Source organism: Anser brachyrhynchus (genome assembly GCF_964034855.1).
Source record: "Anser brachyrhynchus genome assembly, chromosome: 27".
NCBI classification, from domain to species: domain Eukaryota; kingdom Metazoa; phylum Chordata; class Aves; order Anseriformes; family Anatidae; genus Anser; species Anser brachyrhynchus.
The window spans coordinates 1,171,808-1,196,364 of NC_137720.1; the positions used below are offsets into that span (position 1 = coordinate 1,171,808).

A 24,557-nucleotide genomic window follows, 5' to 3' on the forward strand; every position below is an offset into this window, starting at 1 on the left:
CGTCTGTTTCCAGTTTTCTTGTGAAATGTGCTAGATGCCAATGCAGAGATAATAAATGCCTAGACACTGAGGTCTCCAAATGTTACAGCCAGCCCCCAAAGGAGAAGGTGTTGACACGTCTAGACAGCATTCAAACCAGATCAATAACATCCAGATCTTCCAGTGCCATTCCTGTGCTCAGAACAGACAAACAAGCTGTTTGGCTCGATGTTTCTTGTTGGTAAGGACAGAGGGAACGGGAGAGCCAGGGTCCAGAGCTGAGCGACGAGCTAAAGCACGCACGGTGGGGCTCCTTTGACTGGGGTGTTTCTATGTTTTTTATTTTTTGTTTGCTTGTTAAGAAAGAACAGCGATTTGGGAGAAAGCAAACTCATACACCACTTGAGAGCCAGATGATATTTTGGAACAAAAGTTAATGGGGCTGTAAATCTAGGAGATGGGGGGAATTAACAGGTCACTTTGAATCAGTTGCTTCCGCAGTCCTTCTGTTAAAGCTTATTAGCATAGAAATTTCTAACTTTCCAGCTGAAGAGTTTTGGCTGTTTTATGTTTAGATTTGAATTACAATGGAGTTGCTATGACTGGAGGGCAGAGATAGGAAGAGGCCTAGGAAATATGCTTAAACAGCTCATTGCTTTTTTTTTTTTATCTTAGACATTTTTGCCTGCTTTATGGAGTCTGTTGTTTGAAAACAACAGCAGGAGGAACAATATAAATATTAAATAGGAATTCCAGGAGAGGACGCAAGAAAAGAAACATGGAGGATTTTGCTTGAGAAGTTAAATGCAGTTTCACTGATCCATCTAGCAGCCACAGCTCAGAGGCTGCTTTACGCACTTGAGCTTTACAAAAATCTCCAAATCCTCAGGAGCAGGCTTAAGGGACTTTATCCATGTGTCAAATCCCTCTGTTGAAGCAACTTACTGATAGGTCTCAGCTGCAATGAAGTTATCCTAAACAGCATGGATGGTGGTTACTGTCACACCAGAGGAATAAAAAAAGCTGTTCTTAGAAAGTCTGTTAAGTCCTCCCTTTCTTTGTGTGCCCTCCTCTGCTCTCCGTAACAAGACTGACAGCATCCAGCATCAGAAGCCTCACGATCTTTGGCTCTCTGAGCACACGAGCTGTGGTACAGCAGTGGTCTCCTGGGACCACCCAGGATCACAGAGGCACGTGCATCCAAACGAAGCACTGGAAACGAGAGCCCTCTCCAGGAGGCCAGCACACGCAGCCCAGCAGCCAGGGCGTTTCGAAGCTCCCAGTCCCAGAGGCTGCAGAGGAGCCTCTTGGTCCTCTGAACTGTCTGGTTCTGCTGTTTTCAGAGAAGACCGTGTGCTTCAGCGTACGCCACAGGCAGATCAGTAGGACTAGGAGCTCGATGTGCCAAAGCAACTCAAAGTAGTTTGAAGTGCAAAGATAAAGTCTGGCCTTTGGTGCAAGTCTCTATTCTCACATGCCCTACGGACAATCAAGTGGAAAAGACTGCTTTACACCTGCCTGCCGCCCCCACAACTTTCCATTTTAATTAACATTGCAATCTTCAACCAAAGTAGTGCCTCTGACATTGTGCATTAATGAAAGAAGTAGAATCACATCCCTTAGTGGAAAAGTATTTTGCAAATGAATCTAATCCTTTTAAAAGTTCCACCACATGAACACACTTTTGCTGGCTGATGCTTCATTTTCATACCTGAATTGTCAGGCAACTCAGAATCATGGTAGCAAATTTCATGCTACACAAAGCTGCTTATCAGTATCAAAAGAAATGAATTAAGATGGTTGGGAGAGGGGGAAAAAACACAATTTTTGAAATAACGCTTATATTATGCTACACAAACACATAAGGTGGGCTTGCTTTTCAACTTCAGGAGAAGCTGTTCTCCCTTTTCTTGTCCCTTTGAAGTGCATCCAACTCTCAAAAGCCGTATAAGAATAACTGGGCTGCGTCTATGTGAGCAACTGACAAGGAAACTTTATAGCGCCATAATCACCAGCTCTCCATCCCACAGTATCCTCAGCAAAGGCACATTAATAAACATTAAAAAGGCGAGTAAGCTAGGCATCTTTCTAATTAAGAGTGGAACAGCCTGCCAGACGAGGTCAGTCCCCAGATGGGGTTGAAGGGCAGTGTAAGCATGAGAGAATAAATTCAACGTAAAGGTCATCTATATGGATTAAATGATCTGAGCAGTCATTTCCAGAGCCATCGTCTGCAATTAATATTTAATTAAAAATAGCAACACTATAAAGTTTAGCTTTTAACCAGCAAAATTATTTCGTGTCCCATAAAAATCTTTATATACACGATCATGTATTCTTTCACTCTCCCTATATAAAGTAGGCTTCTGTGGCTGTGAGTAACCCAAGAAAGTGCATTTCAAGGACAGTCAGCCTTTGCACCTTAAAAACTGATGTCTAGCAACCAAAGACAACATTTAACAGCAGAGGGTTCCCCCCAGCCCGTTCAATCCAGAATTAGATGCAATTTCTAACTGAATGTTCATCAAAATTCATGATGAACTTAAAGAACTGAACGATCCCAGGGGCATCAGCAATAAGATGTTTTTAGAGTAGAAGGTGATGGAGAAAGCACACGTTGGGAGGCCTCGAGCGCAGCCGGCCGGGCCCGCAGAAGCGCTGCCTTGCGCCAGGCCCGGGGCGAGCTGCCAGCCGCTGCCCGCCTGCGGGGCCCGGCCTGCCGTGCGCCCTCAGCCCCGCTCCTCGAGGGGCCTGCTCAGCAGAACCAGCGGCTCCTGAGGAACTAACAGTAGCTTTCCACTTTTCTTTGTGCCTCTCCCTGGATCTCGCCTCAAAAGTGCCTCCAGCATTTGTTTAGTGCGATTTGCAACGTTCCGTCTCCTCTGACTTTGCTGCCCAAGAACTAGGCCACCAAGCGAGTCACCAGAGGAATATCTGTTCTTCAGCACTCGAGTCCTTTGTGACCTACTTCCAAGTTTTTAACCTACACCATCAGAAAAAGGTTGGAAAAGGAGGTTCAGACTCATCGTATGAATTATGTTCAGAATATTCAACAAAAAGTCAGTTTGCCTTCAAGTGTGTGGGGCTGAGAGTCCTCTCACTGCCTTGGAGTTTGTGGCAATTTAGGTCTGGTTCCCAACTCTATCACAGATTTCCCATTTGACTTTCGGAAAGACACACTCCCAGAGCCTCAGTTCCCTGTGAGTGGAGATAATACTAACTTACTTTCACGGGAGCTGGAAAATGAAAATTAGTGCTATGAAAATTAGAAGTAATCTAGTTCAAAAGCTTGTTTTTATTTCCCTCAAAGTCAACCGTAAAAATCCCTTTACTTCACGGGAACAGGACCAATGCTTTTTTCTTTAGATATTTGATAGAGCTTCCTGTCTTTGTTCCTGGAACTTGGGCTCTTACTGTATTTATTTTTACTTATTACAGGGACAAAAACAAGTTTTGTCATTGTTTTCAAGGGTACCAGAGATGTAAGTCAAAAGTCTCCACGTATCTGACTCCTTGAAGCTGTCGCCTTTTCTCATTGTTTCTACATCTTCTACAATAAGCCTTTCTGGTTTGCCCACATCTTTGTTCAGGAGAGTCTGGGCCACTCTCTGCTGGTTAACTTCTCACTTTGGGAAGCTAGTATTAAATTTAGCTGAACTTGCATCAGTACGCAGCTGCAGGAGGAGCCCGGGTGGTCCTCCCACAAAAAGGAGGCAGAATCCTCAGCATTCATGTGAGCACTCACCCATCAGGAAAAGAGAAGGCAATCAACTTCTCTGATATGCTAGTAAGAAGGCACAATTAATTTCTTCACCTCTTACCCACCCCCGGCTGCATATATTAAACCAGCATCCATCCATACTCACACACATATATAAATGCTATCTGATTTAAATGGCATTTCTAACTTAGGGAAGAAAAAGCAAGAGGTAAAACTATTGATGTTAAGCAAGAAAGAACACAGACATCATCATTTCTACACATGTATAAATCAACGCTTGAAATTTTAGAAGTATCAAATAGTATTTGTTGCTAATTCTGATTTGCAAACAATTGCCTATCATTTCTGTTAAAATATGTCAGAGCTGTTAAATGCCTGTATAAATAATAAATGGGAAGGACATGTACTAAGACTAAGGCCTCTCTGCATCAAGACATAGACAGCACTATGTTTTATTAATAACAATTGAAAACCACAATGAAGTAGGACAACGGCTCCTCTGCCAGGATCGTAAATCCCTAATTCACAACCAAGCACAGGACGGAGGGTAACAGTTCTAACTTTATCATATGTTCATATGCTGTTCACATCAGCAGCTCTCTCTCTCTAGCTCAGGGGGAAATGGTCCACATGTGCTTCATATACAGAGCCCAGGGTCCCAATCCAGCTGGGTGTTCGGGTCAGCTTCTCCCCTGACTTCCACAGGTGCTGAGCCCCATTTCCCACATCAATGAGACTTTTCATGTGCTCATCATTTACCACTGGCTTCACCTGCTTCACTGGATTACTCAAAGTGCCTTCCAGGACAGACAGTAACAGCCTTTTGTTATATGGTGCTGCACTTCTTGAAGAAACAACTGCCCTACTGGGTCAGTGAGCAAACCTCTTTCCTACAAGTTTTTGTCACCTCCAAGGCTTGCATGATAAATACATCTAACTGTACACATTTGTTTTGCATCTCAGCCAAACAGATGGCTTGGGAGAACTGAGGGGATATTAACTTAAGCTAAGGTGAACCTTCTGGGAAAATTCAAGGGAACTTAATTGTATAGTATTAACTTTTACCTATTTCTCCTTTTTTATTTGGCAAATACTTATGAGCAAACTCCACATTTAATGAGGAAGAAATATAGATGAAAGGATATTTTTTTAACATCTTTAATCTAAATTCCTGCTGGTGCTGCGTATTTTCCCACCAGAATGCTCACAGGTGATGAGGTTAGCCTGTAATTTTTCACTGATTACACCCCAGGCTAAATTAGGTACAGGGTATCTATCTATCTATCTGCATGTATAAAAACTTGAAGACAAACACAAAATTTTACACTCATCAAACAAAGCCCTAATCCCTCTGCAACTTGAAAGTACAAATGCTATGTACCGTATGCAATGTATGCAGTTTTATTACAGAACAAAGAGATACGCACAAAGACCCTAGTATCCAGTGCCACCGATCACTTGACATACTAGCTCTGTCTCCAAATTTGTCTGGGATAAACTGAGGTGCAGAGGTATTAAATAATTTCCAGCAGGGTAAGTCATTGCAGGACTAGGAATAGAATCGAGGTTCTCTCCCTGACCCAGCTCTGGCTAACAAATAAAGTTATATTCTGAACAGATCCACTCCAGCAGGGAATTGCTCAGTCACCTTGAGCCATGTAGGACTTGACAAGGAACAATCCTTTCTAGTTAATGGCATGTCTTGTGTAAGGGCTGAAGTCTGATGACAAAGTAACCCATGGAAGGGGTCTGCTAATGGGAGATGGAGCTTTTTGTCTCCAAAATTCTGCTTTAAATCTGAGCGATATTGGTGCAGACTGAAAGTCACCCACTCCTGAGAGCTAACTGGTTGTCTCTGAGAGGAGTATTACAGAATTCTGTATAAGCCACAAACAGAAAGATCAGTGCAACATCTTTTATCAGCACTGATAAATATAGATATGTCTTACATAACAAGGGACATTGAGGTCATTGATTCTTAGGAAGATGTTCTCATTGATTTCCAGTAGGAAATTCTGATCTTAAATATTGTATAAAATGACATTTTGATATTATTAATGTCATCTACTGAATAATATGAATGTTTAATCAAAGTGTAAATAATGATTATGAAATTACATACTGGACACCGTGTCAGTGCAAAGAGCAAAGTCCCTTATATAAAGAACAAGAGAAAACACTAAGGATTAGAGGGAAGGAAATAATATCTCCTCAGTGTTAGGCAGAGGAACTGAGGAGGAAAGGGTTTACTTAAGCTGTCCAAGGTCACACAAAAAGTCAAAAGTCACATCCCCTAGAGCATCTGCCTAGAGCTTTAACATACTGTAGATGACATCTCTATGTCTCCTGCACCTGTACATCTTCAGGCAAAAACAAGCTTAAACCAGAGTGGTGGAAGATATGGGAAGCTGGCTTTGGGGAAAAGCCCATGCTACAAATGACAAACAAAGGACAAACACGTAAAATTTATCAACTAAATAAATCTTAAAATAAAAGGATTTAGGGACGCTGTAATGATCTCATTGCTTACATCAAGCACAAGCTGTGCATATCTTCATATTGTATTTACTGTTATGAAAACATAAACTGGATTACCAGGGCTTAGTGCTTAAGCAGGCTGTTTCATTAGGAATGCAAGGAACTTTGTTCTGATATTAGAGATGAGATTTAGATGGGACAGAGAAAAGACACGAACCGGGATGTTTTCCTGTTCAAAAGACAACAATTATACCAAATAAATAAAATATGTATCCCAAAACCTTACTGGCTCATACACATAAATCCAAACAAGGCTGAACCAAGCAGTGTCACAGAACCACAGAATCACTGAATTGTAGGGGTTGGAAGGGACCTCGAAAGATCATCGGGTCCAACCCCCCTGCCAAAGCAGGTTCCTTAGAGCAGGCTGCCCAGGTAGGCGTCCAGCCGGGCCTTGAATATCTCCAGAGAAGGAGACCCCACAACCTCCCTGGGCAGGCTGTCCCAGCGCTCCGTCACCCTCACCGCGAAGAAGTTCTTTTGCATGTTGGTGCGGAATTTCCTGTGCTCCATCTTGTGGCCATTGCCCCTTGTCCTGTCCCCACAAACCACTGAAAAGAGATTGGCCAAATCCCCGTCTCCCAGGGGGATACGGATGTACGTGAGCTCTGGGAACTCATTCAGAGTTTTAACATCAGGTAATCTGAAGCCTATGACACTCGCACTTAGGGAAGTTTTACCACTGTTTCCAGCAATGTTATTACCAGAAGTACAGTTGTTAAGTGTAATGATGGGAACCAGGCTCGTTTTACTGGGAAAAATGTGACTCCACTGAAATCAAAAAATATGTTTGCTTCCAAAATGAAACCAGTCCATTTTAAAAAACAAAACCACCAACACCAACCTGCCAGCACGCCCCCAAGCAGGGCACTCCGGGAGAGGCCCTGGCTGGGGACCTGGGTGCAGCTGGGGCTGCGCTGCTGGAGCAGAGACCAAACACAGAGCCCAGGGAGAAAGACTGAAAAGACTGAAGTCCCGCTAGGATGAAAACAAAAGCTCTGCAGATTCCAGAATTATGGTTTATTTTCCATGTGGTGATAGGGTCTGTGGCAGTCCACAGTGAAAAATGCAAAACTTTTCACAAATGCAAAACAGTTTCACTCAGTTTTATACCCAAATTCACTACTTATTAGGCTTATTATAGCCACGTCTCCACTCAGCCACACTTGTACAGCTGTATTGTAATTGCACAGCTTCAGCTGCATCGCTTTTCAGTTTCCTTCACTGGATTTAAAGGAATACTAAAATCCACATTTCCAGTTAAAGCTATTCAGTATTTGCATTCTGAATGATGTCAGTATCTCAGCACTTTGAGGAATGGTCTCTTCCATTCCTCTTGCCTGTCTTCCTCAGAAGAAACCAGAAGTCTGTACCCCAAAGAAATGCTCAAATGTGAGATATTTTTAGAACATATTTTTGACCAAGCACTGGACTGAAGAGGGCTGAAAGCTCACTGCTGCTGGTTTAGATTTGCAGGGCTTATCTGCTTGGTGAATACCAAAGGAGCAAAACATAGCTTAAAAATGTGCAGAAGTCAAAGGAAATCCGCGTACTGAATCCAGTCAGCTTAAAGGTCAGCCAGAGATTTTCCTAAATCAGGATGAATTAAAAATCCAGTTTGTTTCCCATGTATGTGAGATCTACACCAAAAAAAAAAAAATCCGTACAACCAACCAAACAAAAAAACAACAAAGACACAAGCCCATGGCATGTCATTTTCCCTACCTGATTCCTTGGCCAGTCTGTAAGAACTGTTTGTAACTTATGTCACTTTGCATGGCTGTTACAGCTGTCGTACTAATCTGCAGGGAAAAGGTACAGCAGCTTCATTGCCAGTCACAATATAAAATGTTGACAGACCCAAATGGCATGCTGCACTGCTTTTGCAGAACATACTGCGAGACATTTGAGTTCTGACATCTCTCCTTTTTCTATGGGAGAGACGAGAATAAAAATGCATGCTGCAGATCTGTGCTCCTGGTTGTTTGTTTTAAGGCTTTTATGTTTTGTTTTGGCTTGTTTGTGCATTCCAAAATCACCTTGGGAAATGAGCCTGCTGCGTAACACTCCCATAGATAAATTCAAATAATGTTATCTGCGATGGTTTGTACCTGGAGGAAGGACGGTGAATCAGTAATTGCAAAAAGAATGAATTCATAGTCAAGTGTTTTTATGAAGGCATCAGCTCGGATTCAATATTCAGTGTCATATCTACAGGGAAAAGCTCAACTTTTAGGGGGTGCATCTGTAGCAACAAGAAGAAGATATCACAAGTAGCAAATACAAAAATGCAAGCTTTTCTCTGGGCATCTTCCTGTAAGATCTTACAGAAAATAGAAACAGAGGAAAATATGATGAGGCTGACACTACCTCTACTAATCTAGAAAGGAAAGGAAAGAGAATTCTTCACAGGAGACATGGGAATGAAGTAACAGACGATTGTTTAAATCTCAGATTGTGCAAATAATGGAGAAAAATCTTCTAAGACAAAGGAAATTAGAAAATAATATTTGCTGACATGGAAGCTGTGAATTTACCAACTCTGCAAGTAGTGATGGGAAGGACTAGACAGAGGATTTAGATTTAGTCCTAAATTTAGGTCTAGACAAAATATTTACTGGTGGAAACCATAAAATAGTAATTTCACTGTGTAGAGTTGATGCCAGAAAACAGACCAGACGACCCAGTCTTTTGTTTTTCCTGAAATACTCATGAATGTGCATAAAGATGTGGCTGGTCAAATGCATAAAATGTGAGTAAAAGACTCAGAGTATCTACAGAGACAAGAACCATCCTTCAGCTCAGTCCCAAGATGCAGACCACAAATGCCTTATTCTTATAATCTGTTTCTATTCATGCAATACTTGAACACTCTTAGTGAGACAAAGCAGGGTTTGATTTTGGTGATTGTCCCTTCGTGTGCTAATTACTTTTATTAGCAAGTTAATTTTCATTGCTAGCCTTCTGCTTTCTCATCTGGGAGAAAAATGTTTATAAGGCCAGAAGTTCAAAATCAACTTTCTGAGCATTACTAGAGAAGGAGAATATTGTGCACGCTGGATAAGCTGGCAGCAAATACATTACAGCCCAGTTCGGAAGACCAAAGCTAAAGCAAGTAAGAGAATTCGAGCTATGCATGCACACATCCCCACAGCCCGTCTTTGGGGCTGCTGTGGGGCAGCGCGCTTTGCTCGGTTCCAGCGCTGCCGGGGCTGGGAGACCCGACCCTCTTCTCCAGTCTGATGCGACGTTCAGAGCACCAACAGGGCTGGTGCGGCTGGCTTCTCAAACTGCACAACAGGGAACGTTATACTTTGGCAAACTGCCTACCTGATCTCCGGAGGAGTGAAAAAGGAGAAAACAAGTTTTGACTAGTAACATTTAAGGTGACACTATCAATCACTGGCAAACTTGGACAACTCCAGTTAATTTTTGCTTGGAATGATAAAATACTCCACTGGTGAAGAAAATAACAGGAAGCTGCAAGCAGGGCTATTTTTCTTGTTGCCTTTTTTTTTCTATTTAGAAGAAAAAATCATATTATATCTGCAGCATTTTTAATCAAATACAGACAAAGCAAATTGAAGCATCCACAAGTAAGCCTATGCTTTCAATTGGCTGTTGTTGCTTTCACCTAAAGTTTATAGTTTGGATTTTTTTTTTCCTAACAAATCTGAAACATTTCAAGAGAAATTGGTATTTGTGAGCATGGTCCTTTAGTCTGTCTTTGAAGAAAGAGGAGTCTGAAATAGAACAGAATTATTCAACCAGCTCTAGACTAAGAACACTTCCCTGGAGGCGTAGATCTGGCAGCATGTAGGTGAATTTGATTTCTTACTCAGAAAAATTATCTGTGTGTTATTAATATTAACACATGCTTAGAGGAACAAATGTATAAGATATTCTAAAATGCAGCTGAAGATGGATCCTACAGCCTGAACTCCTGGTACTCCAAGCACAGATGGCCAACCCACGAGGGACAGAGAAAAGGAAAGGTGTCAGAGAGACGGGCTGGGACTTCCAGGGCACCACTCAGACCAGCGCTCACGGCTGCCGGCCATCAGTGGAAGGTCGCTGCATTTCCTCACACCACATTTCTGCACTGGGAGAGGACACGGGGGTGCCTGTGTGTGTGTGCCCGTATCACATAGGCAACAACAAGCGAAGCGCACACCTGCCAGGTTAGCTTTGTACTGCCGCCCATCTCATCGACAGCCACGCCGGTGACCAAAAGTCAAACTGGTTCCTGCTGCAGCTGTAGGCTGAGCCATGAGCTTCTCTGGAACCCACAGCGGACGTATGCACACGTACGTGGCACGCAGTGCTGGAAGAGTAAACCCCGGTCTGTAAGATACGACTCTGTAAGACTCTCCCTACCCACAAGACTTGCAGTCACCAAGAGTAAATCTTTCAGGCAGCCTAAAAGTCTGTCGTGCCTCCATGGTGGCTGTTCTCAAAGGAAACAGAAAAAAGCGAGGCATCCTTCAGAACAGGTTCACAGCTTTGGTCTTCCATTTGAAAAAAAAAAAAATACGTAATAAAGATTCTCTCTCTGATTCGTCTGTCATGCACCAACAGACTAAATTTTGTATTGTGGTATGGCATTTAAAGCTCACCGATTTTCTTTTAATAAGACACTAATTTGCTCAAGATAAAAGACTGGCTGGCATAGAAAAAGCTTTTTGTTTTTACTGTCTTTTGTGAAAAACTTTTGCTCTCCTGTGCTAAGCAGGTTCACAGAAGGGCACCCATATTTCTTGGGGTTTTATTACTTATTTTTATTTTCTGCTACACAGAGTCACAAAATGAGGGGAAAATATGTCAAGGCTTCCAAAGAATCAAAATTTATTCATAGAAAAGAAAGCAGAAGGAACACAGTCACGAGCAAGGAACACTGAAGTCATCTAGCTTGTAATAAAGTCTATAGCTAACTAGCCACAGGTGCTCTTTACATCCCAGGAGCAAATGAGAGTGTGATTGATAGGGATGGCATAATGGTTCTGCAACCATAACACAGTCTTTCTGGAGTACAGGTTTGCACCTGCTCAAAGACTAGGCATTAATATTTATTTAAACAAGACCATTAAAAAGAGTGGAGGGGTGGAGAAAAAATCATTAAGTATCTACACCAAGGTAGAACAAAACACTCCCACGCCAGAAGAGTCTTCTGCAATGCAGAGGCAACACCCCAGCTCTGGTTAGCAGAGCTAGGTGCGGGTTCTGGGTGCGATCTCCCAGCTTTTCGTGGTATGTAATGTTCAGGCTGTGCCTCTGCTGCTGAGTAAACCTCTTCCTGCTGGCTAGGTTGCATGCCACAGTCTAAAATCTGAGTGGATTTCAGAGCCAAATGTAGTATGTGGTCAGATTTACTAGATTATTTAGTTGTGTCAAGAGGCAAATAGCATTCGGCCTGCACCAGTGCTTCAGTGATCCCTCTTAGGAGCCCAATTAACTTTGTAGATCTAACCCTATGTCAGTTCTAATTTTGCTTACAAGTCAGCTGAGCCTATGGATAAGAACATACCCACCAGCAGTCAGGCAATCCAAGTCCAAGGGGACATACTCAAGCACTGTGTTTGCTACGCGTGAAAGCACTGAAATGCATTTCTACAAGTCCTCGGTTCCTCCCCGTTCTGCTTTGCCTAGAGGTGAAGTCCAAGACAAGTGCACTCTGCCCACCTTTCCTCCCAGTTCTCAGCAGCCGAAACCTGGTACTCTGAAGGGCCCGGACACCCGGGCTGCCTTCCCACCCTGTTTTACAACATCTATAGTATTATTTGTGATTTTACTGAAGGGTCATAGAAAAAAAAGGGTCATAAAAAAAAAAAACATCTTTTCAAATCTCTCTGATCACAGTAATATCCTGTACACACTAAGTCATCCTTCAAGGACCAGTTTCATACTCGCATCTCCTGACTGCTTTTCAGCCCGTTATTACAAGGATCTGCCCCTTACAACTCCAGCCTGCAGTGGAGTCGTTTCTGCTGAACTGACAAGTACTCTCTGCAGCACAGCCACTTTGATGCTCCTGTAATTCTTCCTGTCACTGAGAAGTCTTGCACTTACAATGCATATGTGATCCAAATACATTTTTAATTCCTTTCGTATGTCACTAGCTGATGACAAATGCAGTATTATTAGAGCAATGCCGTTTGGAACGGATAGATGTGTGTGTTTAGATAACCAGCCCATGCACAGCATTTTACATCTGCAGGAAATAGAAACGTTGGTGAGATTGGTCTAGAGCCAAGGGGAATTTGTATGAAGCTATTCATAGGCTAGAATTAACTGAATTTCTGATACCACTATTTAAAAAAATATGTATTTGTTGAATTGTGCTTATTAGGTGGTCTGTATTTTATAGATACAGATAACTGGATGTGTAGAAAAGTTACAGCTCGGGTTTTTTTAGACATGAAATATACTTTTCACTTGCGGCACGTCTCTCATTCCGATAAACCTGACACACTTTATACACTTCACTATTTGATCATAATTGCTAGACTGTTGAAATAGAACTTTTGATCGAGAAGGGTAACTGTGCAAATTTACAGTATTATAGCTATTCTTAAATATAAAATATTTCAAACTATTATTTAAAAAGGAGCTTAGGTGCTTAAATATAATTAAAGGAATCAAATTTCTAAGGAGATAATCAAAATTAAAACAGCTTTACTCTTTCAAAAAAAGTCAAAAAGAACTGTGAGAAACAGTTCAATTATGCATCTGTCTGCTATTTTACGCAGTATAAACCCAGCAGCTACCTCCACGTGGAAGCAAAATTTCAAATACCGTAGCAAGAAAAGCACTGCACAAAGAGAGCTGCTCCAGATCAGGAGTATTCACCACCTTTTTTACAGCAAGGGTGACTGAGTGCTGACAGAGCTTGCCCACAGAGGCTGTGGAGCCTCCACCCATGGAGGCAGTAAAAATCCAACTTGCACAACCCGGAGCAACCTGCTGCAGGAGCCCCCGTCTGTACGTACAGTGTGTCTTCTGACCAGCACAGCGATGCCTGTGATATGCAACACTCCACTACAACGCACTCCTTTTCCTTCTGCTCACTTCTGAGCTCCTTTGAAACTACTTCCAGTTCCAAGTTCAACTTTTCCAGAATCTGAGGCTTTCAAAAAGCTAATTCTTAAAAAGCTAATTAATTCCCCATAGGCTTTTTTTTTTCCCTTCCCTTTTGACTCGGTAAATATTTCTGAGATTGCTTTTTGTATAATCAGTGTTAGCAGCTCATTAAAATGCACAGTATGTGTATCATTTGGAATGTGACATGGCTCAGCATGGATGCTCAAGCTGCTTAAAAAGACAGAGAAGAAACAGATGAGGATAAAGTGAAAGCAAAAACCCAACATTTCTTATAAGTTGACACCACAGCTAAGAATTTAAGACAGAGCGGGGAGCCCTCAGCCCTGCTAGTAGGGGAAAAGTCTAATTGCTCAGTGCACGCACCGCTCTCTCCAGCCTGCATGTTTTCCAGAGAGATTTCTTTTACAGGGGTCTTTAAGGTGCTAAAAAAATAATTGACTCTACTATCAGGTAATTGTATAAGGTTTTCACTCTGAATAATATGAGGATCCATCTTGAATTAATAATGAATGAAGTAATTTAAAAGGCCCTTAAGTTTATACAGCCAGAAATAAATAATACCACAATATGGGACATTTTATCTTCCATGAAAACAAACAAATGCTTTTGTAAAAGTGTGTGTTATTGAGAAGCACTGAGTCGCTAACGTGCCGGGTGCCAGATGATGGTCAGCTAGGCAATTATACTCAGGACTTTTGATACAAGAAGATACTCGGTTTCCTCAAATTTCCTGAGTATCGCTTATGTTTGATGGCTGTAGAAAACAGAAAGGTTAGAAATATTGCTTTGGGTCACAATAAGAAAACCCAAGACAAAGGGCGCATTCAGTAGTGGGTGGCTGCAAAGCTGTCGTTCCACTTTATTTAATTGGCCTTAATTCAGTTAGTGTGCTCTCTCTGTTGGATAAAATACACCCTCATTTGTTTGTGGACAAATTATAAATGATTGACATCGTAGTGAAATGACAACAATGCTCAATTGTAAGCTAATTAGTAAACGTGCGTGCAGTACCGCCTTGCAGCGTGCTGTAAGCACAAGCTGGTCGGCACAGCACCTCTGAGCATCGGGGCTGGCACCGCAGCCGTCCCCTCGCCTGCACGCGCAGGAGCAGCAGCAGAGCTGAGGTTAATTGAAATAAAATTAATAAATAAATAAAAAGATCAAAGCAAGGTGCCTCATCACAGCCTCGTACGCCTGCAGCAGCCGTATGGTTTAAGGGCCAAAGGGAACCTGTGGTGGCGATTCTTATTACTGGATTTAAGTCTGAGTGCCCACGTTAGATTTTAAATTAAATTAAATTAAATATTGACCAAGGAAGAACTTGCTGTCAGTTTCAGGGTGAAAAGCCTGAATTACCAAGGAAACAGGAATCTGTGAAAGTAACATCATACTTTCACCTTCAGGAAAAAAACCCTACGATCTGAAGATACACAGCAAGGGGTGGACTTTTTGTCAGAAGGAATCGAATGGATTTATTTTTGTTCATGTACGACAAAAACTCCCACTGATACAGCAAAGCAGTGAGCTTTTCCTCGACCGAAAATAGTGAGTTGAAGGGCTAAACAGCCACTTGCTGTGAACATGTACGAGTTCTTCTCTTGACCCAGGGACTTCTGGACTACCCATGGCAGCAAAACAACTCAGCACCACCAGCAGAGCCGTCCTGCTCGGGCAGCCCCCGGCTGGCAGGAGCTGGGAGGGCGCTGGGACGTCTGCTCTGAGAAATCACCGCGCAGATAAAACCTTTGGTGGTGCCTGTTGTCTTCTCAATACATTTCAAATCCAAATTAACTCTGGCAAACGGAGAAAGATTTGTCTAACAAAAAAGGCTGGAAGTTCAGCAGGCTAACCAAAAAAATGGAAGAAAAAAAATTGAAGAGCTTTTTCTGATGCATCTATCAGTACTGAAACTGAGATTTGAGGATCAAAAACGTAGATGACAGCTTAGCTGGTTGGTGATGCATGAGGAGAAAGAAAACTGAGTTCACTTTTTGCTAGATACATCAGCTTTGTGAGAACTAGAAAGAATAAAGCTTCCCCTGAAGAGCTGGATGAATATACATTACAGATGGCACAGTGTGGAGGTTAAGACTGGAGGTATTTTCTGAAAAGTTAAATTCAGTTTTTCTTATATTGATTCTACATTGAAGTCAATTCCTCTTTTTCTCTAAATAATTGTTAAATCAACAGTTTAAGTTTTCCTTCTCATGGAAAAATTAGTTAGTGCTTTATTAGATGGTCATGTAGAAACATGAGAGATACCACAAAAAAGAAAACATCTATTTTTCTTTAATGAGATTTAATGACGGTGTAAATTGCTATTTCGGTTAAGCAGTAGACAATTACCCTGCATGATTTCTGAGTTGTACAGATCAATGGGATGGTTCAGACTTCACTCCCTACTTTTGCTACCTGCTACTGTGACAATGACAGCCGAAAACCAAGGCAGATGCTCCACATCAATGTTAAGGGAGAGTACACAGGAGGTCTCTGACACTATCTCTAAAAACACATTTGCTGGCAGAACTGTAACGCAAGCAAATCTCAATTTAGAGAAATGTAATTCCTAGCAGTAGGATGGGGGGAAAGGGCGAGGAGTAATGACGGTATGTTAGCTTGGGTTTGCAAAACATAAAGAACAAATTAATCTCAGTAATATTTAAAAAAAATATATGAACAAGTACATTGCAATCTTTTCCTTGAACAGGAATTAGGTACGTGCTTAATACAAAGCAAGGGCTGAAGCAATGTGCTGAGCTGGGACCACTGTGTTAAAGGGAACAGGTTCCCCATTTGTTCTGAATAAGCCCCGCTGGCTGCAAGGAGGACAGATTTCCAAGTGTTGGCGCACACCCAGAAGTGCTGAAGAGCAAAGAAATCTCTGCCTGGCAGCCTCAGGTGTGGTGCGAGTCACAGTCGGCAGAGGCGGTGAAGTCACAGAACCCGAGTCAGGTGGATGACAGAATTAGTGTGGAAAGGATTATTCGTGTGGAAGGTATTAACAGAGGATATGCAGAGCAGCTCTCCTCTCTGCGGCTGATGCAGACGAAGCCGCTTGTGCCCCCCTGCAGCAAGGAGCCCCGGGTAGGACTCGCCCGTCTCCGGCAGCAGCACAGCTGCAGAGCTGCTGGGCTTCTTTCCTAAGTCCCTTTCTCAGAGGTCTCTAACAGTGGTTCCTCCCCTGCTCCTTTTAATGAATGGTAATAGAGAACTCTTGATTAGAAGCCTTTCATCATTTTAGGACTAGGGGCTTTAGCTTTCTGACCTACTTTCCTTGCCAATGAAATTCCATTTTTAGCTTCAACTCAAGGTCTGAATGTTACCCAAATTCAGACCATCTGTTTTAACAGCCTACAGGCTGAGAAGTTGATCCAAGCCAGAAAGAATAAATGGAACCAGCGTGTGCATATATCGAGTATTCTCAACCCTCAGTGTATTAAATAACTTACTCGGTTTATTCCTGAGTCTACATAAACATTCCCGTTTCTTTAGGCAGCCACTGCTGCTGTTGTAAGGAACATTTACGCTACCAGTTGCTATCAGAGACCTTCCCAGTTAGGTCACCTTTCTTGTGCAAGGACAGGAACGAGCAAGCTACAGTTGCCCCCAAGTCAGCCTGATCCCTTCATATGGCTTTGAGGAGGTTTGGTATGGGCTGCCCAGGAGAATTCCTCCCTGAGCAAGTCATGAGGGAAAACCTGCCTTCCTTTCTGACGCTCACGGGTAGAGAAGCAGCAGAACTTGCATCTCCTCAGAGCAATCATGTCTCATCCTGGGTGATGTAAGAGCATGGTCTTGGTGTGGACGCAAACGAAGCTGAGCAGTCCTTTCTGGACTCTCTAGCAAGTTCCCCACAGTTACCTTGAATCAGTGAGTTCCTACAGAACAACTTTTTGCACTGTAAAGAAATCCTTCTCTGTTTTAAATACTCTGTCCTCCCATTTCATTGCACGTTCACTTCTGTTAGAATCAGAAAAGAGCCTAACACAGCATCAGACCTTCCTCGGCGCTTTTATTACAAAAAAATCATTAAAAAATGTGAACTTATAGACCAGAACAAAACAATCAGCATTACCTCAACCCCTCCTACTAGGTAACTGCTGACCACAACTTTCCAAAAAATCCCAATGACTCTAAGCACTGAAGTTAATAAGCATCCATTGCTAGCACTGATGCACATTCACAGAACTCATCCCCTCGCAGCTCGGCTGTTGGTTGTAATTCCAGCAGAATATCTAGGGAGGACGAGAGCATCCATGTAGACATTAAGAAATAAAACGTACTAGGGAAAAAGAAAATACTGGTACAAAACCAAGCCAAATATTGCAGAAGTTGAATACCCAGCTGGGGAGCTGCCCACCTCAAAACAAGGCAGAAAATAAGGATATTTAATGTAAAAGAAACCTAGCATGAAATAAGCTCTGTACTTCCCTAGACACAGCTGATTTGCCGTTCAAGTCTGTCATTTGACAGCCTGTTTATAGATTTGCTTGCTTCAAAGCCGTTGTGGATCTGTTTACTGCACGCTCTTTCAGGAGGCACAAGTCTCGTGTCAGGTTCCTCAGGCACTCACCGGCGCATTGCGTTCTTTCTAGGTTTACAGTATTTGAAAAGCTGACATAATGTTCCAAACTACCCTTATTGACACCCAGTCTGTGTCCACAGAACACTTTTAAAAAACTTCTATATTTTCAAAATATCATGGTAGCATTAACTAATCAATCCTCACTATACATGTCTGGGACAGCTCTGAAAATATCTTGATCCCCGTTACGGACATGGAAAAATCAGACAGAAAGCGGACCTGTGTTTTCTGAGGCCACAAAACAAGCCGAAGACAAAGTAAGCTTTGAGACTCAAGGAGCGCTCCATCACTGCTCCTGTATCTCATTTCTGCATTCAATCCCTTACACGATGTCACTGCCTGTGCAGCTTCACACCTCCCCTCCCACTTTTCCAGAATACCTGAATTGAATAAATCATATGTGGAAGTTAGTAGGCCTCTACTGGAAAAGGCAACAGCATCTTTGCATACCTGGAGGTGTGAATATGTGGCAGGATAAAACCCAAGCTGTTAGCTGTGCTCCGAGAGCTATGGTTTTTTGAGGGGCTAAGTCCAGCAAGACATATGAGGAAGAGTGAATCAAACCCTAAAGAAAAGATCTATCACAAGCCCCTGTAGTGTAGCTTTTAAATCCCTGCTCATTTGTCACGTGCAAAACCAAGAAAGGAATGAGTAATATTTGCCTTTGTTTTCATTGTATCATTGGAAGTGACATGATCATTATTTCACTGGGGGTTCAAAGAGGCATTAGCATGATTACGTTGGACTTGCACCTATTAAATGGAGGGACATCAGCTCCTCTGAGCTGCCAAATGCAGCATACACAGCCTTGCAATGCAACGGAAACATTCTAGCTGAATTTTAGACGTTTTTTCCCCCCTTTCTGCAAATAAGAACAGTGCATAGTGATTTACTTACAGTATAGAAAAGGATCTCTTGCACCTGGAAAACTACATGCTAATTCCATACTTTATTCTCTTATGCAAGAGGCTTTCAAAATTGTATTCCGCTGTACACTACGTAACGTTATTGTTCTGTCCTTACCGTCCTAAATGCAGAAGCTTAAGGGCTGGAGGGAAACCTTCCTCTGATTCTACTGTGCTGGGCAAAAGGTCAAAGAGCAAGAAACTCTCAAAGAGCTGTTAAGGCCAGTATTAGGCAGAAATACTAAATCATTTGAAGGAGCGCTGTTTCCATTCTTCATGAGGTATTGCAGCTTTCACAGGCTGTGTGTGAAAACCACAAGGTTTTGTACCACTAGGCTGGAAATGTTCCTTGGCTGCTTCGACACAGCAACCAGAAAAAGCACAGCTCTCTTTCGATCATTTGAGACCACCTGAATCCAGGAGCCAGGTGTCCTCATGTCCTCATGCTGGCTCTGTGACCCCACCACATCGCCTGGGCACACAGAGCGTGCAGCAGCGCTCCCGGGGTGTGCCCTGAGCCAGCCCTGGGGGAGAGGAGGGTGCTGGACCTGGTGCCCTGCTTACTCTCTGTGGCCTCACTCTGCCCCAAGACAGGTCTTTTACTAAGATGAAAGGTGCTGGGATACAGGCTTCTCAGTCAGCAACTGCAGTCTTACCTCCTCTGCATCCAGAGAAACCAGCGGAAACAATAACTGCACAATAACAGAATTTTATGAACATTAAGCTCCTCCCCAGGTGCATGCTTTATACCCACACTGCCTGAAAAGCTGGCAAATAAAACAGGCTGCTGGAAAAGAGCATCCTCTGCAAAGTTCTTTCACCGTCCCCACAGAGCCGTTACTGCTGTAGCACCTTCTGATGTCCCTGTACTAAACAATCTTCCAGCTTTTTGACAATTCCCTGTTTGTAGGGCTGTGAACGCTGCACAGAGAAAGGATCATCAGAGATGCTGCTGGGAGTCTATTTTTAGAGTGAGTCATTTGATGAGCTGTTCAGCACCTTATTTATTGCTGTCTCCAGCTGGAGGAGCTAAGCAGTGTCCAGACACCTCTACTGCTAAAACCAGAACTCAGAAGCAGTGACCTCTATTTTCTGTACTGACAGAGAGAAAAACAACAGCACATTAAGTTGTCAAGGCTAATAGCTACTAATTAAGGTGAATGACATATGACCCCTTTTACATCCAAAGAACAAAGAAGGTCCAATACAAATAAATAAGTTTTTTCCAGTCTATAGAATGACCATTTAAATGTAATTTCCCAATGCTTTGTTTAAAGCTTTACTCGCGCTTTACATGATGCGTACAGTGGGTAAGAGCCTCAGTGGTTGCAGAGCTTCCTTGGAAGGAAATGTGGCTTTGAAGGGACACCGGGAAAAGAAAACAGGAGAAATAGAGAAAACAGGAGAAATAGCAGCCAGGTCATTTTAAGCATGGGATAAACGTGTAGAAAGTGCAGAATCACACTCAGTGCACAGAGCACTGGGGGTACCACGACAGCGAGGGCAGCCCCTCCTAGAGGTCCCACACCTTCACGCACCCCAGCTGGGGCAGCTCCCCTAGTGCAGGCAGCAAGCAGAACAACAAATCCAGCAACTGAAAACTGGTCAAATCTGTTGCCATCTAACTGGATTCCTGGCAAAATAAATAGGAAATATGTTTATCTCTAGGCATGTTCCACATCTAATCTAGCCAATTCTCAGCATTTATCCCTGGACATGCCTGGAGCCACGTGCAGGCTGTTTACTCCAGCTCTCTGTACAACCACCTTGCATTAGTATAATTTGCAACAGAGCGGTACGTAGTGGCACTGCTGGATGTTGGGGACCTTCAGAATGTGGGGCAGTTTGGGCTCTCAGGAACTTGGTGCCTCACCTAACCAAGTGGGCGAGGAGTAAGTAACCGAGTGCCATTTCATCAAGGGGGAGCTAAGGTCCAGAAAGCTGAAATGACTTCCTACAGGTCACATGAAAATGTACTGAATTTGCAGCCCCTGTTGTTTGCATTACAGGCTCTAACATTGTGTTAGGCCCTCTGAATGTTAATCATTTCCTAAGTCTTTTATCTTCTTACTGCCCTAATGAGCTTATTGATGAATTACTTAAAATGCACCTTCTGTAGCAGAAATTTTTTAGGTGACAAGTTGCCTTGTACCAAACAAATTAATAGGCAAGTTGGGTTCTCTCATTCCATTTAAAAAAAGTTGGTTTTAAAATGCTCAATTAGTACTAACTGAAATACAATATTTGAGATTATTTGGCACTGTATCTGTTATAAATATGCCATGTGGCCATTAGCACTTGTGGCACCATTCAGGACAAAAATAAATTGTCACCCCAGCAATTAACACTGCAGTAGCCACATATGTTGATACAGGAGTAGAACGATCGCAACTTTTTGGTCTATTCTCCCACGTGCCTGGTGACAGGATGAGGGGGAATGGGCTAAAGTTGTGCCAGGGGAGGTTCAGGTTGGATGTTAGGAAGAACTTCTTTACTGAAAGGGTTGTTAGGCATTGGAATGGGCTGCCCAGGGAGGTGGTTGAGTCGCCATCCCTGGAGGTCTTTAAAAGACGTTTAGATGTAGCCCTTAGTGATATGGTTTAGTGTAGGACTTGTTAGTGTTAGGGCAGAGGTTGGACTATATGATCTTGGAGGTCTCTTCCAACCTAGACGATTCTGTGATTCTGTGATTTATAGGTTCAGTCCAAACCCCATCACAGTCAAAGAAAGGCCTCCCCTTCAGGGCAGGGGGATCTAGATTATGCTGTAGGCACTGGCACACACACGCCCCTTCCTTGAAGTCGAACTGTAAATTTTGGCTTGAGCAGACACTGTCTGGATTGAAGTGGTAACTCGCTCAAAGGGAGCATGGAGCTCAGGTGACTGAAGTTCCTTAACAAGAGATGTATTAAGCAAAAACCAGAGAGCAAGCTGCGCTGTGAAGTCACTTGATTCTGTCCTTTGTTCCTCTGCCGCCAGCCAGGCCCCGTGGCAGTGGTGGGTTCGTGTGGCCGCTGGTCTCAGTACTGTTCACAAGGCACCGCTCTTCCAGCGTCAACATTTGCACAGCACAAGGACAAAGCGTCCTCCTCCAGTCCGAGTGCATCGTACCGTGTTTTTCTTTCACTGCTGTAATTACCTCACTAGCATTCACTCTATGCATGCACTTAACTCCTGCTGAACATGAAAAGATTCATCGAGAATGAGACAAAGCCCAGGGTTGCTGCCCCAGCCTCCCCGAACCGCTGTGCCTGGAGCCCGTGCTCCTTCCATGGCTAAAATGCAATTCAGGTCTGAACATTGCCACAGTTTTGTATTCCTCCCTGTTCTTCTTGCTCATAGTAAGAAATCCAGGAGGCAGGGATACACGGAACAATTTGTCCTGTAGCTGTCACAGTAATGCCCATGCTCTGCACTGACCCACGCACCCCAGCGGCACTGAATGGGGCACACACCTGGAGGTAACCCCAAACCTTAAAAGTCTGAATGGATTTTTCTTTTTAAGAATAGGTCATCTAAAAATGGCCTAAGTTCCACCAAAGCATAGCTGGATTTTACTCTGATCACAAAGCCAGGACACTTCCAAGTATCATTGACACTTGCACTGCAGGTCAGTAGCCCAGGAAAGGCAGAGACCACAGCTGCAAACGCGTGCCGTGCAGCCCCCAGTGCCCAACCCAGCACATCCTCTCCGCAGGTAATTCTGCAGTAGATCCAGAGGAGTCAGTGTCAGAGAGGAGAAATTCTAGGTCTCGTTCCTGCACAGCCTACTCCATCCAGTGCAAAGTTTCTCATCACTGTCTCTTTCCTACCGGTTTTGCAAATAAAGTCCTGCACCTCCCCAGAAAAATCATTCTCCACACTCCAAGATCCTTTCTGATGGCGTTTTAAAGCAACTTCTCTGAAGTCCCAAGTAACGGGGTAACTCTCAGTCTCTGTGTAAGAACAAAACAAGGCAGACCGAGAGGCAGACACTTATTATTATACTTCCTACAAATGCACAGAAGGGCTTTCTCTCGGTACTCCAGGTCACTGAGATCATGTTTGAGGCATATGATTAATTGTCAGCCCTATCGTGTTAAGGGGCAGTAGGAAAAAAAGCGAGAAAGATTTTTTTTAGAACAGTGTTAAATGAGGCAGAAGACCTTGTCACTTAGGAAGGGCTTTTAAACAACCTTTGCATAAAGCAGCAGCAGCTAGGAAGTTAACAGACGTAAATAGCATGGCATCGATTCGCGGCACTCCGAGCGGCGTGAGTGCAGGTGAGCGCAGGAGAAGGATTCTGCTTGGAATAATTAAGCATTAGCTAGCGATGTCTGAAAAATAAAACCTCAGCTATAAATCATTTTACTTTTCAGTTTTTGCTCCATCAAACACCAGAATACCCCCAAAGAAAAGCATGGAAATCCCAAACACCATCTGATAGCAACCAGAAGCCTTCCAGATCTCAAGCACCCTGAAACAAGGGACATCTTCCTCAGGCCCAGACTTCAGCATCATTTTCCTGTCCCCTACAAAATTTCAGCGGGCTGCAGTGCCTAGGTCCTCCCTTCCACTCCTGGCTGTGACCAGATCAGACAAACCTGCTTGTAATGGGATTTTGCCTGACCTCCTGAGCCACAAAGATGCTCTGGGAATTCCTGGACTCCAGTGGCTTGCACACAGCCAATTTGGTGTCAACCCTTTAAAAAAAAAAAAAAACCAGACACACACACACACAGAAACAAACAAAAACCTGTTATTTGGCCACTTGCTTTTCCCTTTCCTCCAGCTGAAAATCACTTCTCTGAATTCTGATGTTAATATACACTTGCACACAAGCATGCAATAACTGGCTCCCTGAAACAATGCCTGGAAATTCAGTCGGCGGCTGCGCTAATCGTGCTCCTACCATACTCTGAGGGCATTAGCTACAAACGAGCTCTTTGTTACACAATCAGAACGCAGTGCAATCCACCTCCAGCTTTCTGGATGGGTTTTTATTTGCCTATCAACCATGTGCAGAAGAAAGCATTGAAGCCACTTCAAGAGGGTAAACAGCAGGGGAGAACAAGCCTCCTGTGGAGGTTTCCTCTGCATCTGCTGAACGCAGGGCAGCAACGTTTGCACTGCCAGCATCTGCTGCCCGACTGGGTATCAGAGGCTGTGCTGCGAGATGGGAGAGCTGTCAGCGACAGCACAGTCGGTTAGAATTAAGAGGTCCCATCACCTGGCATAAAACATGGGGATTGTGTCAGGCCAAACTGTGAATCAAAATTCAAAATCCCAACTACCTTCACTGTAACACAGCATTAGGGAACAAGTGCCACACTCGTTCCTATTGCACTGCCGAGTGGCCATAAGCACATCGGTTGCCTTTACAGAAGGAAATGTTAAAGCTTAAGTATAAAACCGCTACAAAAAGCTTTTGCAATTTGCAGAGTAAAAACACAGACAGCAAAAAAGCACTCAGAGCAGTGATTTATCATGTGCAACCTAAAGAACCTAAGCCAGCATGATCTCCCATCTGCAGAAAATGGATTATTTCATCTCCGATTCTGCCGGTATTATTTAACGTACAAATTATAATAGTTAATGAAAAGATTGCTGGGTCAGCCTCAGTGCAGAAGTTTGTCTTAACATTTTTCAGCTGGACTCATTCCTGAGAATTCATTCATTACTGAATGCAGACTTTAATGCACCCTGTATTTCTGAATGCATAGATGGCAAGGAAACTGCCGCCTTTTTAAAC

The 24,557-nt window shown here is 43.2% G+C and overlaps 2 protein-coding genes and 1 long non-coding RNA gene across 19 annotated transcripts in view; 2 read left to right on the forward strand and 1 right to left on the reverse strand.

The window, feature by feature from the left end:
* The window catches only part of LOC308183407, a 35,817-nt gene extending 12,257 nt beyond the window's left edge, over positions 1-23,560 (forward strand). The window contains exon 2 of the long non-coding RNA XR_013942433.1: positions 655-23,560. This is a non-coding gene — a long non-coding RNA (uncharacterized lncRNA). The remainder of the gene's footprint in view (positions 1-654) is intronic.
* The window catches only part of LOC308183394 (uncharacterized protein), a 199,899-nt gene that overhangs the window by 143,821 nt on the left and 31,521 nt on the right, over positions 1-24,557 (reverse strand). The window lies entirely within an intron of this gene.
* KCND3 (potassium voltage-gated channel subfamily D member 3) overlaps positions 1-24,557 on the forward strand; it is a 117,285-nt gene that overhangs the window by 64,142 nt on the left and 28,586 nt on the right. The window lies entirely within an intron of this gene.